Raw genomic sequence first — 17100 nt, 5'->3', positions numbered from 1 at the left:
GAGACTTAACTAATGCAGCCTGATTGGCTGAAGCCTCTTTCCCTCCTGTTTTTTCCCTCCCACACCTCTGTTCCTCTCTGATTGGCCAATATTTCTCATGCTGAGACATTGTACTTTCTATAGTGGAGGGCAGGCAATGCATACACAATCAGGCAGAGGAGAGTAAAGGAGGAAATTACATTAGAATTGGTTTAAAATAGCCAAAGTTAAAGTGGGAAATGCTAAGATGGATCTTTTTTTTACTGTAGAAACATCACTAAAAGCAAAATCTAGACAGTGCAATACATATGTTATGTAAGTAGAGCAAGTATTTATCTTTTTATATATGTGTTTTTTTTTTTCTGAAATAGTATGGCTGACAGCTCCTCTTTAATGCATTGTTAGCTCATGCCTGTGAAAGTAGTGTGGAACCATCATCATCTAGATGTGTGTACTTCCAGACAATGGGCTTGATTCACTAAGACAAATAGCATGCCTTATCAAAGTTAGCATGCCATATCAAAGTTAACATGCCTTATCAAAGTTAACATGCCTTATCAGAGTAGCATAGCGAGCGCTGCGAACCCGCAAGGGCTCAGGGCAGGACGAGTGGAGCTCTCGGCATTGCCAATTTGCAGGCATAAGTTTGCTATGCTACTCTGATAAGGCGTGTTAACTTTGATAAGGCGTGCTAACTTTGATAAAGTGTGCTATTTGTCTTAGTGAATCAAGCCCAATAAGTGTTGCCTCATCCTCTTGTGCTAATGATGGGGTCTTTTTTTTCTCCTCCTACCACTTGACATATTAGTGGAAGTTAACCACTTGAGGACCTAGGGCTTTCTACCCCTTAAGGACCGGCCACTTTTTTTCCATTCAGACCACTGCAGCTTTCACGGTTTATTGCTCGCTCATACAACCTACCACCTAAATGAATTTTGGCTCCTTTTCTTGTCACTAATAAAGCTTTCTTTTGATGCTATTTGATTGCTCCTGCGATTTTTACTTTTTATTATATTCATCAAAAAAGACATGAATTTTGGCAAAAAAATGATTTTTTTAACTTTCTGTGCTGACATTTTTCAAATAAAGTAAAATTTCTGTATACATGCAGCGCGAAAAATGTGGACAAACATGTTTTTGATAAAAAAAAAACCATTCAGTGTATATTTATTGGTTTGGGTAAAAGTTATAGCGTTTACAAACTATGGTGCCAAAAGTGAATTTTCCCATTTTCAAGCATCTCTGACTTTTCTGACCCCCTGTCATGTTTCATGAGGGGCTAGAATTCCAGGATAGTATAAATACCCCCCAAATGACCCCATTTTGGAAAGAAGACATCCCAAAGTATTCACTGAGAGGCATAGTGAGTTCATAGAAGATATTATTTTTTGTCACAAGTAAGCGGAAAATGACACTTTGTGAGAAAAAAAAAAAAAAAAAAAGTTTCCATTTCTTCTAACTTGCGACAAAAAAAAAATGAAATCTGCCACGGACTCACCATGCCCCTCTCTGAATACCTTGAAGGGTCTACTTTCCAAAATGGGATCATTTGTGGGGTGTGTTTACTGTCCTGACATTTTGGGGCGTGCTAAATTGTAAGCACCCCTGTAAAGCCTAAAGGTGCTCATTGGACTTTGGACCCCTTAGCGCAGTTAGGCTGCAAAAAAGTGCCACACATGTGGTATTGCCGTACTCAGGAGAAGTAGTATAATGTGTTTTGGGGTGTATTTTTACACATACCCATGCTGGGTGGGAGAAATATCTCTGTAAATGACAATTTGTTAATTTTTTTTACACACAATTGTCCATTTACAGAGATATTTCTCCCACTCAGCATGGGTATGTGTAAAAATACACCGCAAAACACATTATACTACTTCTCCTGAGTACGGCGATACCACATGTGTGGCACTTTTTTGCACCCTAACTGCGCTAAAGGGCCCAAAGTCCAATGAGTACCTTTAGGATTTCACAGGTCATTTTGAGAAATTTCGTTTCAAGACTACTCCTCACGGTTTAGGGCCCCTAAAATGCCAGGGCAGTATAGGAACCCCACAAATGACCCCATTTTAGAAAGAAGACACCCCAAGGTATTCCGTTAGTAGTATGGCGAGTTCATAGAAGATTTTATTTTTTGTCACAAGTTAGCGGAAAATGACACTTTGTGAAAAAACACAATTAAAATCAATTTCCGCTAACTTTTGACAAAAAATAAAATCTTCTATGAACTCACCATACTCCTAACGGAATACCTTGGGGTGTCTTCTTTCTAAAATGGGGTCATTTGTGGGGTTCCTATACTGCCCTGGCATTTTAGGGGCCCTAAACCGTGAGGAGTAGTCTTGAAACGAAATTTCTCAAAATGACCTGTGAAATCCTAAAGGTACTCATTGGACTTTGGGCCCTTTAGCGCAGTTAGGGTGCAAAAAAGTGCCACACATGTGGTATCGCCATACTCGGGAGAAGTAGTACAATGTGTTTTGGGGTGTATTTTTACACATACCCATGCTGGGTGGGAGAAATACCTCTGTAAATGGACAATTGTGTGTAAAAAAATCAAAAGATTGTCATTTACAGAGGTATTTCTCCCACCCAGCATGGGTATGTGTAAAAATACACCCCAAAACACATTGTACTACTTCTCCCGAGTACGGCGATACCACATGTGTGGCACTTTTTTGCACCCTAACTGCACTAAGGGGCCCAAAGTCCAATGAGTACCTTTAGGATTTCACAGGTCATTTTTGTTTCAAGACTACTCCTCACGGTTTAGGGCCCCTAAAATGCCAGGGCAGTATAGGAACCCCACTAATGACCCCATTTTAGAAAGAAGACACCCCAAGGTATTCCGTTAGGAGTATGGTGAGTTCATAGAAGTTTTTATTTTTTTGTCACAAGTTAGCGGAAATTGATTTTAATAGTTTTTTTTCACAAAGTGTCATTTTCCGCTAACTTGTGACAAAAAATAAAATCTTCTATGAACTCACCATACTCCGTACGGAATACCTTTGGGTGTCTTCTTTCTAGAATGGGGTCATTTGTGGGGTTCCTATACTGCCCTGGCATTTTAGGGGCCCTAAACCGTGAGGAGTAGTCTTGAAACCAAATGTCGCAAAATGACCTGTGAAATCCTAAATTGGACTTTGGGCCCCTTAGCGTACTTAGGGTGTAAAAAAGTGCCACACATGTGGTACCGCCGTACTCAGGAGAAGTAGTATAATGCGTTTTGGGGTGTATTTTTACACATACCCATGCTAAGTGGGAGAAATATCTCTGTAAATGACAATTGTTTGATTTTTTTACACACAATTGTCCATTTACATAGAAATTTCTCCCACCCAGCATGGGTATGTGTAAAAATACACCCCAAAACACATTATACTACTTTTCCTGAGTACGGCGGTACCACATGTGTGACACTTTTTTGCAGCCTAGGTGCGCTAAGGGGCCCAACGTCCTATTCACAGGTCATTTTGAAGCATTTGTTTTCTAGACTACTCCTCGCGGTTTAGGGCCCCTAAAATGCCAGGGCAGTATAGGAACCCCACAAGTGACCCCATTTTAGAAAGAAGACACCCCAAGGTATTCCGTTAGGTGTATGGCGAGTTCATAGAAGATTTTATTTTTTGTCACAAGTTAGTGAAAAATGACACTTTGTGAAAAAAAAACCAATAAAAATTAATTTCCGCTAACTTTTGACAAAAAATTAAATCTTCTATGAACTCGTCATACACCTAACATAATACCTTGGGGTGTCTTTTTTTTTCTAAAATGGGGTCACTTGTGGGGTTCCTATACCGCCCTGGCATTTTACAGGCCCAAAACCGTGAGTAGTCTGGAAACCAAATGTCTCAAAATGACTGTTCAGGGGTATAAGCATCTGCAAATTTTGATGACAGGTGGTCTATGAGGGGGCGAATTTTGTGGAACCGGTCATAAGCAGGGTGGCCTTTTAGATGACAGGTTGTATTGGGCCTGATCTGATGGATAGGAGTGCTAGGGGGTGACAGGAGGTGATTGATGGGTGTCTCAGGGGGTGGTTAGAGGGGAAAATAGATGCAATCCATGCACTGGGGAGGTGATCGGAAGGGGGTCTGAGGGTTTGGCCGAGTGATCAGGAGCCCACACGGGGCAAATTGGGGCCTGATCTGATGGGTAGGTGTGCTAGGGGGTGACAGGAGGTGATTGATGGGTGTCTCAAGGTGTGATTAGAGGGGGGAATGGATGCAAGCAATGCACTGGCGAGGTGATCAGGGCTGGGGTCTGAGGGCATTCTGAGGGTGTGGGCGGGTGATTGAGTGCCCTAGGGGCAGATAGGGGTCTAATCTGATAGGTAGCAGTGACAGGGGGTGATTGATGGGTAATTAGTGGGTGTTTAGGGTAGAGAATAGATGGAAACACTGCGCTTGGGTGGTGATCTGATGTCGGATCTGCGGGCGATCTATTGGTGTGGGTGGGTGATCAGTTTGCCCGCAAGGGGCAGGTTAGGGGCTGATTGATGGGTGGCAGTGACAGCGGGTGATTGATGGGTGGCAGTGACAGGGGGTGATTGATGGGTGGCAGTGACAGGGGGTGATTGATGGGTGATTGGTAGGTGATTGACAGGTAATCAGTGGGTTATTACAGGGGAGAACAGATGTAAATATTGCACTGGCGAATTGATAAGGGGGGTCTGAGGGCAATCTGAGCGTGTAGGCGGTCGATTGGGTGCCCGCAAGGGGCAGATTAGGGTCTGATCTGATAGGTAACAGTGACAGGTGGTGATAGGGAGTGATTGATGGGTGATTGATGGGTAATTAGTGGGTGTTTAGAGGAGAGAATAGATGGAAACACTGCGCTTGGGTGGTGATCTGATGTCGGATCTGCGGGCGATCTATTGGTGTGGGTGGGTGATCAGATTGCCCGCAAGGGGCAGGTTAGGGGCTGATTGTTGGGTGGCAGTGACAGGGGGTGATTGATGGGTGATAGGTGATTGGCAGGTGATTGACAGGTGATCAGTGGGTTATTACAGGGAAGGACAGATGTAATTAATGCACTGGCGAATTGATAAGGGGGGGGGGTCTGAGGGCAATCTGAGCGTGTGGGCGGGTGATTGGGTGCCCGCAAGGGGCAGATTAGGGTCTGATCTGATAGGTAACAGTGACAGGTGGTGATAGGGGGTGATTGATGGGTAATTAGTGGGTGTTTAGAGAAGATAACAGATGTAAACGATACATTTGGGAGGTAATCTGACGGCGGGTTTGCGGGCGATCTAATGGTGTGGGTGGGTGATCAGATTGCCCGCAAGGGGCAGGTTAGGGGCTGATTGATGGGTGGCAGTGACAGGGGGTGATTGATGGGTGATAGGTGATTGGCAGGTGATTGACAGGTGATCAGTGGGTTATTACAGGGAAGAACAGATGTAATTAATGCACTGGTGAATTGATAAGGGGGGGTCAGAGGGCAATCTGAGCGTGTGGGCGGGTGATTGGGTGCCCGCAAGGGGCAGATTAGGGTCTGATCTGATAGGTAAAAGTGACAAGTGGTGATAGGGGGTGATTGATGGGTGATTGATGGGTAATTAGTGGGTGTTTAGAGGAGAGAATAGATGTAAACAATGGATTTGGGAGGTGATCTGATGTCGGATCTGTGGGCGATCTATTGGTGTGGGTGGGTGATCAGATTGCCCGCAAGGGGCAGGTTAGGGGCTGATTGATGGGTGGCAGTGACAGGGGGTGATTGATGGGTGATAGGTGATTGGCAGGTGATTGACAGGTGATCAGTGGGTTATTACAGGGAAGAACAGATGTAATTAATGCACTGGTGAATTGATAAGGGGGGGTCAGAGGGCAATCTGAGCGTGTGGGCGGGTGATTGGGTGCCCGCAAGGGGCAGATTAGGGTCTGATCTGATAGGTAAAAGTGACAAGTGGTGATAGGGGGTGATTGATGGGTGATTGATGGGTAATTAGTGGGTGTTTAGAGGAGAGAATAGATGTAAACAATGGATTTGGGAGGTGATCTGATGTCGGATCTGTGGGCGATCTATTGGTGTGGGTGGGTGATCAGATTGCCCGCAAGGGGCAGGTTAGGGGCTGATTGATGGGTGGCAGTGACAGGGGGTGATTGACGGGTGATTGATGGGTGATTGACGGGTGATTGACAGGTGATTGACAGGTGATTGACAGGTGATCAGGGGGATAGATGCATACAGTAAACAGGGGGGGGTGGTCTGGGGGGGGGGTCTGGGGAGAATCTGAGGGGTGGGGGGTGATCAGGAGGGGGCAGGGAGCAGGGGGGGGGATAAAAAAAAAATAGCGTTGACAGATAGTGACAGGGAGTGATTGATGGGTGATTAGGGGGGTGATTGGGTGCAAACAGGGGTCTGGGGGGTGGGCAGGGGGGGGGTCTGATGGGTGCTGTGGGCGATCTGGGGCAGGGGGGGGAGAAATCAGTGTGCTTGGGTGCAGACTAGGGTGGCTGCAGCCTGCCCTGGTGGTCCCTCGGACACTGGGACCACCAGGGCAGGAGGCAGCCTGTATAATACACTTTGTAAACATTACAAAGTGTATTATACACTTTGTATGCGGCGATCGCGGGGTTAACATCCCGCCGGCGCTTCCGTATAGCCGGCGGGATGTTGCGGCGAGCGAGCGGTGACAGGCGCCGGCGGAGGATCGCGTCACGGATGACGCGATCGCTCCGCCCATGCCCTTAAATGGACCGCCGCCTCTGTGGGTGAGGCCGTCCTGCAGGGCTCCACTTCCCCGCCGCCCCTGTGTAGTGGGCGGTCGGGAAGTGGTTAAAGCGGATCCGAGATGAAAAACTAACTACAAGGGCTCGTTTCCACTAGTGCGGCGTGCGTCTCGTAGACGCACGCCAGCACTGAGCGGGTGGGCGGGATCGCAGGCGAATCCCATGAGCCGTGTCATGCACGGCTATGGGAATCGCAGCCTCCACCGCGAATTCTGTAGGGGGTTCCGGCCGAATCGCTACTGCAAGCCCTACAAAATCCCTTATCCCTGCACACTGTTTAATGTGTTTCTGGCTATCTGTGCATCATTTTTTTTGGCACTTAATACTGACCTTGAGGTGAATACAATTAGTTTGTTACTTTTGTTTGTAAGGACATAGAAGATAACTGTTCCCAGCCCATGTAATGATGCATTTATGCATTTATTAGTCTTAAAGAATTTAAATACACAGATACAACACTAATGTGAACAGTCTTTGCTTTGTTAATCGCACCTGAACTGAAAATAAACTCAGATTAACAATTATATCTGTAGTTCTATTCATAAATATAATTTTCATGGAATTTCACTGTATTATTTTGTGTTTATGAGCTAAAAAAAAAAAATCTTACACCATTGACTTTTTTTTTTGTCTATTCTCTTTATTTAGAATTGTCTATCTGCCCATACAAGAGCTTTATAGCCTGTAATTAGTTATCAGTATGTTACGATACTGTCCAATTAGAGAAACTATCATGGAGAGACACAGAGTTTTAAACTGTACAGTAAAAGAAAGAGAAAAATTAACACAGCCATTGTAATTCACAATTACGCATTGTAATCGTAATGTGAAATTTTGGGGAAAATGAATTAATTTTATATATAATTGTAATCATTTGTAATTTTGCGTAATTTTTCGAGTAATTTTGTGCCAACTTTAGCGGTTAATTGCAAAGCCCCGATACATGCTATTGCTACCAATTCTACCTGGTGGATCATTTTAAATTCTTTTTTTTTCAAAGTAGCTCACTAGCTGAAAAAGGGTGGGCACCTCCGATTATTTGCATCTCACTGACAATGCCTAATGATAACACACACTACAAAAACAAAACATTTGTAAAGCACTTTTCTCCTGTAGGACTTTAAGGACACTGCACATTACTGGAATTCTACAGTGAATGTAGAGAGGTTACTGGTACCACTTGTTGCTAAGCACTGATCAACACTGTACACATTTTTCGAATACTGCAACTTAGTTACCTGCATATGAATGGATAATGTCAATTCTGACATACTGAATAGAGCTGAACACATGTCACATGCAATTGCACAATGTCACTAAAGGGTGCATACTATTCTATTAGCAATGCCTGGCAGGGGGAATGTCTGTGTCTATCAAATAAGCAATAGGTTTGAGAGAACATAAAATTAGACGTGCACATGACATGACAAGTGTACGTGCATTTTAGCAGTCTTCTCTGTGCTTTGCACTAAGAAAACCACAGAGGGATAGTCCCTTCACTTCTTTATGACTTTAAAACTCAGTTGTATGCTTGAAAACCATACATACAAAAAATAATAATTGCAGACTGCTACTGAGACTAAGTAGATGTGAAACTGAGTATAAATAGAGTGGCTAAGGTGCACTTCCTTTAAAGTAGAACTGTAGTGAGAGGTATATAGAGGCTTCCATATTGATTTCCTTTTAAGCAATACCAGTTGCCTGGCTATCCTGCTGATCATCTGCCTCTAATACTTTTTGCCCTAGACCCTGAACAAGCATGCAGCAGATCAAGTGTTTCTGACATTTTTGTCACATCTGACGAGATTAGCTGCATGCTTGTTTCTGGTGTGATTCTGCAGGCTGATAGCTCAGCAGGGCTGCCAGGTAACTGGTATTGCTTAAAAGGAAGTCAATATGGCAGCCTCCATATACCTCTCACTACAGTTCTCCTTTAAAGGAATCTTAAAGACATTAAAGGAAATATCTTAAAGGACTTCCGAGGCCAAAAAGATGAAAATTACACAATACCTTTTATATATCTGAATCCACGGAGGACGTCCAGCGCGTCCTCCGCACCGTACCGCCGTCATTGCTGCCTTTTTCTTTCCCCCCTGGCTCGGCCCGACCCCACTGAACGGGTCGCATAGGCTTCCACTACTAAGATAGCCGCCGCCTTGAGCCACGGCTGCGCAGTACGCTTTGCCCTTAGTGCGACTGCGCAGCCTTCAGCCCGCCTCCCGCAGCGTACGGACATACGCTTGGGCAGCATTACGGAATCCGTACGCTGCGGGAGGCGGGCTGAAGGCTGCGCAGTCGCACTAAGGGCAAAGCGTACTGCGCAGCCGCGGCTCAAGGCGGCGGCCATCTTAGTAGTGGAAGCCTATGCGACCCGTTCAGTGGGGTCGGGCCGAGCCAGGGGGGAAAGAGAAAGGCAGCAATGACGGCGGTACGGTGCGGAGGACGCGCTGGACGTCCTCAGTGGATTCAGATATATAAAAGGTATTGTGTAATTTTCATCTTTTTGGCATCGGAAGTCCTTTAAAGGTGCTTCACAGAAATCTAAAGGGGCACATACACTGGTTGATTTCAGCCATCGATTGATCGATCGATCTATTCTATCGAATCAATCAGAAATCAATTCTATGGAATCGATCGGAAATCAATTCTATCAAATCAGCTGATTAATCGATGTGCGGCCGATTTCAATCGATTTTGGTCTATTTGATCTGACAGGGTGGAAAATCTAGGGCGATCAGCTGCTGGCAGCAAATCGATGGCCCATAGAGTTGCATTGGATCTAATGGTCCAATAATGCATTTAGATCAATTTCCAATAGATATCATTCTGAAATCTATTGGAAATCTCTCCCTAGTGTGTGGCACACATCAGATACGGCCCATTCACACTTGCTGATCACAAAACGCTAGCGCTTTTGCTAGTGTTTTGCTATGGCGATCTTTTGCGATTAACGTGAAAAAATTGCCATTCACACTTGGCGATTTTTCCATAATTGCGTTTAGCGCTTCTATAGCACTGAAACATGATCGCCGGGAAATCACCTGAAAATGGTGCAGGCTACGCGTTTGCGTTTAGCAATTTTGGGCGATTTGCGGCGATTAGCGCAAGTCGCCCAAATAAGAACGGGCCCATAGGGTTTCATTACACTAGCGCTTTTAAAAAGCGCTAGCGTTTTGCCAAAATCGCAGCAAAACGCTTAAGTGTGAATGGACCCATAGATTCCTTTCAGATTTGACTTGACAGACATCTGACAGAAATCTCACTGATGGTCGAATCTGCTGCAAATCTATAAGTGTATGGCCACCTAGTGGGAAATTTTCAGGACACAATGGGCCTGGTGTACAAAGTGCCAGTATATTTGTTGTTGTAAATTATTTTTATTAGTTTTGAAGAATTCAACATAAAAACAGAGACTAAAGGGGCCCATACACTGGTCGATTTCAGCCATCGACCGATCGTTTCTGTGTGGCCAATTTCGATGGATTTGATCTATCTGACAGGATGGAAAATCTAGGTCGATCTGCTTCTGGCAGCAGATTGATAGCCCATAGAGTTGCATTGTATCTAATTGTCCAATAATGCATTTAGATCGATTTCCAATACATTTCATTCTGAAATCTATTGAAATCTGTTCCTAGTGTGTGGCACACATCAGATAGATTCCTGTCAGATTTGACTTGATAGGCATCTAACTGAAATCTATCTGATGGTCGAATCTGCAGCAAATCTATAAGTGTATAGCCACCTTTACTCACACGCAGGTGAGTATAGAAACATAAGAACAAAAAAAAAACAAGCACATGTCACTTATCTAGACATTCAACCACTGACTGAACAGCCCCCGATCCGGGGGCGCCTCTAGCCATTTTGTCACTCCAGGCGAGAAAACCTCTGGCACCCCTCATGGTGCGCTAATGAAAATAATTGTAGAGCGGCAATGTATCACCATAAAAAAAAAATAATCGTAATGCGGCAATCTTTCACCAGAAAATAATCGTAACGCAGCAATGATTCACCTAAAATAATCGCAATGTGGCAATCTACCCCCCCCCCCCCCCCCCCAGTGGCAGTGCCTCCCTGTCATCCGGCGCTCTTGGCAACCGCTGGTCCTTGCCTGGTGGCTGATACGCCCCTGCCCCGATCCCTTCCCCCCCCCCCCCCCCCCCCCTACATTTCAGAGTATGAAAACAGTAACTATGCAATGTGATTACAGCATATACCGTAATAATTATAAGGGTTCTGTGTAATTCAGACAAATAAGTGGCAAAGCAAAATTAAGTTGCCTAGGTACATGAAATATTAGTATAAATGTAGTTTGTTTCTTTATTGCTGGTCCATGGTTTCCAAAATGTCCAAAACTTCTGGGGACAACCTCTAGCTGTGTAGGCAGCTTTGTACAAGTGTAGGGATTCATTAACTAATTTTTTCTAGTATTGTAGTAAGGGCGGATCTGCTTTTTTCCAATTTAGTATAATTGCTTTGTGGTAGTAGAATAATAAAAGGCCAACTAGCTTTTTTTGAGCACGAGTGTTTGCTAATTTTGTAGTATCTCCTAATATACAGTAAAAGGGATCATTAGGGGTTTTCGTTTTAGTAATCTTTGTGATATAATCACAGATTTTCTAAAGGGGGGATATTTTGGGACAGTGCCACATAATATGATCTAATGCTGGGAATACACGGCTCGATTCTGAGTCATTTTGACGGCTCGATAGATCATTTCCGACACGTCCGATCTCCCGCCCGATCGTTTTCGCTGCTCGATTCCACATTGAGGACAATGCAAAAAGATAAGAGAAAGGAGCAGAAGATAAGAGAATTGCCTGCGGAATCGAGCGGGGAAATCGATCGAGTGGGAGAATCAAGCAGTAAATCGAGCCGTGTATGCAGGGGCGTAGCTAGAAATGACTGGGGCCCCATAGCAAAAAAAAATAAAAAATTATGGGCCCCCCCCCCCATGACCTTCCAACCCCACGGACCTTGGACCTCCCACCCAAACATTTTGCGGGGAAATCTGATTTCCCCACAAAAGGCAACCAGATTGTTGGCAGATTTCCCCACAAAATGCAACCAGATTATTGGCAGATTTCCCCATAAATTGCAATTAGATTGTCGCCAGATTTCCCCACAAAATGCAGTATATGTAGCCAGGTCTATAGTGGGCTAACATTAATTACCTGGAGGGAGGGTGGTTGGGCAGGCTGGCACACTATTTGTGGTGCAGGCACTGCACTGGGTAGGCAGTTAGGTAGCCGGGTGGGAGGGCAGGCAGATAGTTAGACGGGTGGGAGGGTAGGCAGATAGGTAGCCAGGTGGGCAGTTAGGTAGATGGGTGGCAGGGTAGGCAGATAGGTAGACGGGTGGGAGGGTAGGCAGATAGGTAGCCAGGTGGGCAGCTAGGTAGCTGGCTGGCAGGGTAGGCAGATAGGTAGACGGGTGGGAGGGTAGGCAGTTAGGTAGCAGGGTAGGCAGATAGGTAGCTGGGTGGCAGGGTAAGCAGTTAGGTAGCTGGGTGGGCAGTGTGGTAGCTGGGTGGGCAGTTAGGTAGTCGGGTAGGCAGTTAGGTAGCTGGGTGGGAGGGTGGGCAGTTAGGTGGTCGGGTAGGCAGTTAGGTAGCTGGGTGGGAGGGTGGGCACACTGGGCAGTTAGGTAGCCAGGTGGGAGGGTAGGTAGCCGGGAAGTTTAGTGGGGTAGGGGCCCGACTCCTATCCCCCCTGCCTCACCTGGGGCCCCCCTTCCTTTTATCAGTGGTGGGAGAGCGGCATATACAGCAGGCTCCGGCGGTGTAATCAGGCACTAGAGGTCCAGCTGCCTCCCTTGCTACGGTGTCTCCTCTGTATTGCTGCTCGCAATAAACCAGGAAGCGGTGCGAGCAGCAATACAGAGGAGACAGCGTAGTTCGGAGGCAGCTGGACCTCTAGCGCCTGATTACCCCGCTGGAGCCTGTTGTATATGTCGCTCTCCCGCCGCTGATAAAAGGAGGGGGGGCCTGCCGAGGTTAGGTGAGGGAGGGGGCCCGGGCCGGCATAATTAAAAAAAAAAAAAAAAAAGTCCTCTCAGCTGCAGTCCTCGCAGCTGCGGGCCCCCTGTGACGTAGGGCTGCCGCGGGCCCCATAGCAACGCTATGGTTGCTATTCCCATTGCTACGCCCCTAAATTCTAGCTTTGATGCAAAACTAATGTAAATTGTATGTAGCTTGGAACTAGGCTAATCAAATGCACTTCCTGCTGATTTAATATACTCTATAATAAAACCTAACTTTCCCTGCGTCATCCTCTGCATATACTTCAGACAGTAGTGAGGAACTTTTTTACTAGTTTTATATAATTTTCATGAAACTTGCATGCAAGCCAGAATTATAAGCATCTCATTGACCATTTCTAGGACACATCATTGCATTCCAGAGGTTATGGAGGTGTGTTTAGCTATCGGGTATAACAAAGAGATGATTCGCATATTCAGCAGTGATGCACTCTGGAACATCTCATATACTCACTCCCGCATTAATAATCCCAAATACCTTCTGTTTTAAGAAGGCAAAATTCTTCTTTACATAGCAGTTCAGTAAGGAGTCTTTTTGATCTTTTTCAGCCCCTTACACACTCCTAGGAGTTCTGGCTCACCATGATCATGCTGGGTAATCTGGAACTCTAGGATAGAGGCAAAGGAACTTGGGATGCAATTCAAATAAATGACCACAAGATGGCACATAAGCCTAAAGATACGAGCCCTCTCTGCTGCAGAAAAGCAAAAAGAACAAAACATGGAGTTGCCCAGCTGAAGGTAAAGAAGAAGATCCTGGAAGCAGGCTCATTTTCACCTCATCCAGGGACAGTAAAAGCAGCATGGGAGAGCTGGAAGCAACAGATGCTGCAGTAAGCATGGCAATACAATCCACATTTATTCTACATGCATTATAATGGGAATAATAATAATAAAAAAAATATTATTTCTCTGTTTTCAGACATTATAGTTTTAAAATAATACATGCTACCGTATTTAAAATCCACACATTTTACAAATTATATCCCTAGTATAATGCATGGTGACAATATTTTATTTGGAAATAAAGGTGCATTTTTACAGTTTTACGTCCATCACTAACATTTAGCCCATAATTTAATAATAATATGCCCTCTTGACATACATATTAAAAAATGTTTATTCCCTATAGTCAGCAGGTGTAATTTTACTATTTGGCCACAAGATGTCCCTGCTTTGTACTTCCTATTTACGTACAATAAGTAGGCTATAGGTACCGTAGTAATGTGTTGCTACATTGTAACTAGGAAAGTGACACAGTCATCAATGGACGCCTGCGATCACGGTGGCCTAGGGGGAGATGAATTAATGGGACTTTTGTTCCCATTCATAAATCTAACGATTAGCGGTGGTAAGCGGCGAGTGGGAGGAAGCAGCTCTATTTAAGAATGAACACTGTTTTTGAACTAAATGTACGGATTGGCTTAGGAATCCCCCCTGTTGCCGGCAACATCGCAATCGTGGGCATCTGCCCGCACGATCGTGCCCCCAAGCTGCAGGGATGTGACTATCGCGTCCTTGCAGCTGTAGCAGCATGTGAGCCTCACGTCCACAGCAGCAGAAATGGTTAAAGTACTTTTGTGTGGGTTATTTGTGTTGTAACGCACGAAGCTCATACTTGAGCTTTAAAGGAAACCTGAAGAATCTAAAAAAAATAAATATGAGTTATAGTTACCTGGGGCTTCTGCCAGCCCCCTGTGCCCGCAACGTTACCAAACAATCCTCCAGTCCCCTGCCGCAACTCATTTTCGCTTTCTTCAGTCGGTGGACCATTGCGCCTGAGCTGCCCTGGTCAGGTATTTCCTTGTTTGCACTCCAATCGCTGGGAGCCTACTGCACAGACGCAGTAGAGATTTTATCGAAGGCGCAGTGGACGTCGCCTTGCAAGTTGGCGAGACCGAAACTGAGCCATGGCGGGGTACCAGAGGATTGTTTGGTAATGTTGCAAGCACAAGGCGGCTGCAGGGGGCTGGCAGAAGCCCCAGGTAAGTGAAACTTTTATTTTTCTTAGATTCATCAGGTCCGCTTTAAAGGGGTTCGATTAACCCCCCTGGCGGTCTGATAAAAACCGCCAGGGGGCAGCAGAGCAGTTTTTTATTTTTTTTTAATTTTTTTTTTTAAATCATGTAGTAAGCCCAGGGCTCGCTACATGATAGCCGGCGATCTCCGATCAGGAAATCCCGTTCAAAGAACGGGATTTCCTGGAGAGTTTTCCCGTCACCATGGCGACGGGCGGCATGACGTCACCGACGTCATGACGTCATTGGGAGTCCCGATCTACCCCTCAGGGCTGTCTGGCACTGATTGGCCAGACAGCGCACGGGGTCTGGGGGGGAGGCGGCGCGGCGAGCGCCGGCGGCTAATCGGGGCGGAGCGGCAGCGATCAGAGTGCACACGCAGCTAGCAAAGTGCTAGCTGCGTGTTGCAAAAAAAAAAAACAGTATGCAAATCGGCCCAGCAGGGCCTGAGAAATCCTCCTGCGCGGCATAGCCCGTGCTCAGCACGGGCTTACCGCCAGGGAGGTTAATTAAACAGACCACAAAGGCGACGGGCCCCAATGTTAAACATAGGATCCATTTGGACCTGTGCCGACATGTCTGTTCTAGCAATTCTATGATGACATGTCTGATGCAGTGGACATATTTAAACATGGGTTCCATGGATGGTGTGTGGACAGTCACCATACCTGACACTGAACACTGTTGTGTAAACTAAGCCAACTGCATGTGAACTCACTGCCCATACAGTTATATTACACTCCTTTAATACACTAGTAAGCAGTAGCTGTAAGCAGTGTGTTTTTGGATAAAGTGTACAAATGTGTGCCCGCTGCATAGACATTAACCCAGCTTTGAAATAGCATGTGTTATCAAAATCAGATGTATTTGCCAAGTACAATGGGGGTGTACCTGGAATAGGTTTTGGCACATACAGGGTCGGTGATGGAACAGTATTGCATACATGACAGTATGGTAGAATGCAAACAGAGTAAACATAGACAATACACATAACAAAGACAAAGTACAGTTGAATGCACATAGAGAAGGCATAGACGGTACACACAACAGCATTCAACTAGCAATAAAGGTAGATCCAGTGGGGAGCAGTCTGAAGTGCTGATTTGAGCGGAGCTTCCATTTACAGCACTCAAAAGCTACGCAGAGTGTCAGGTGCTACACAGTCTGTCCGTGTCCTGTGTGATACTGTCCTGCATTTTGTCTGTGGACCAGGAGCCAGTCCAAGGGGATGGCATCATGTAGGGTGGGTGGACCACACTGGGAACCAGGAGGAAGGTATTTGGCCTCCACTGCCAATCAGGTGAGATGTAGTGGGGGCAGCACAAGACTGTACTGCTAGCTATGGTGGTGGAGCGGAGGCAAGCTGCTGTGGGACCCTGACAAATGTCAGCAAGTGGGCCTAGCTTTCCTGAGGGACAGAGCCAGAGATGGTGGCCTGGCTACCAGGGCCATGCAGAGGATCCTCAAGGGAGTGGTGCTCAAATTTGAAAAAGGGTCCCTAATAAAACAATCAGTTGTGCTAAATTGTGTATGTAATAGCCACTCTCCACAAAGCAGTATTAGGTAGTCTTCGCCCGCCCCCCCCTTATAGCAATATCATGCAGACTTTTGGTCTCCTTCCAAACAAGTCTTTTGGCTCCACCATCCTCTCAAATCAGGAGAGATAGGTGCCCACTATAAGACTGACCTATCATTACTGGGACCTATGTCCATTTTCATTAGCACCACAAACACTGGTTCGCACGACAGCCAGGGGTCCCCAGACTCTCTTACTGGCTGGGGCCCCCAAATCACCATGCGATACCTAGAGGAAAGTGCGGGTGGGCCCTGGACCTCTCACCACCAGGGAATTCACCCCCACTGCCTCTGAACTGAATGCTAACTGCATACTCATATACTCATATAAACTGTTTAGGAGTTGGAAATTTCCTGCTGATAATCATTGACACTTACCATGTTTACTGCACTTTTTCTTATGTTCTGCCTGTCTGCAAACATCTACAAGTTGCATTGCAATATGCATCCTCCCAGTGTACCTCACTCCATATTCATTTCATCTGCTCTGCTTTGCTCACCTTACTCAGCTTCTCATGAACTGTTAGCTCTCCTGAAATCTCTCTCTCCCTCCAGCAGCTCAAAAACCTCACAAACATTTAAATCCCATTCACATTTGCTTACTCTCTCCCTCCTACTTTTACTTGCTGCTGGTGATATATCGCCTAACCCTGGGCCACAGCCTGCTGCCAGACAAGCATCCCCTGCTGACCCGCTTCACAGCTCTCTGTCCACAAACAACTTCAACACCCATCCTCGCCCCAACCTCATTT

The 17100-nt window shown here is 45.8% G+C and overlaps 1 protein-coding gene across 9 annotated transcripts in view; it reads left to right on the top strand.

Moving 5' to 3' along the window:
• The window catches only part of LOC137518648 (MARVEL domain-containing protein 3-like), a 162781-nt gene that overhangs the window by 64076 nt on the left and 81605 nt on the right, over positions 1–17100 (top strand). For 6 of the 9 annotated variants that reach the window (XM_068236774.1, XM_068236768.1, XM_068236766.1 and 3 more), the window contains one exon: positions 13305–13588. The exons of the other annotated variants lie outside the window; for them this stretch is intronic. The gene's annotated coding sequence lies outside the window, so the exon portion shown is untranslated. The remainder of the gene's footprint in view (positions 1–13304; positions 13589–17100) is intronic. 9 annotated transcript variants of the gene reach the window in all.

This window comes from Hyperolius riggenbachi, chromosome 5, assembly GCF_040937935.1.
Source record: "Hyperolius riggenbachi isolate aHypRig1 chromosome 5, aHypRig1.pri, whole genome shotgun sequence".
Taxonomy (NCBI): domain Eukaryota; kingdom Metazoa; phylum Chordata; class Amphibia; order Anura; family Hyperoliidae; genus Hyperolius; species Hyperolius riggenbachi.
The sequence above is the reverse complement of the archived record's forward strand: the minus strand, read 5'-3'. Positions and strand labels throughout refer to the sequence as shown.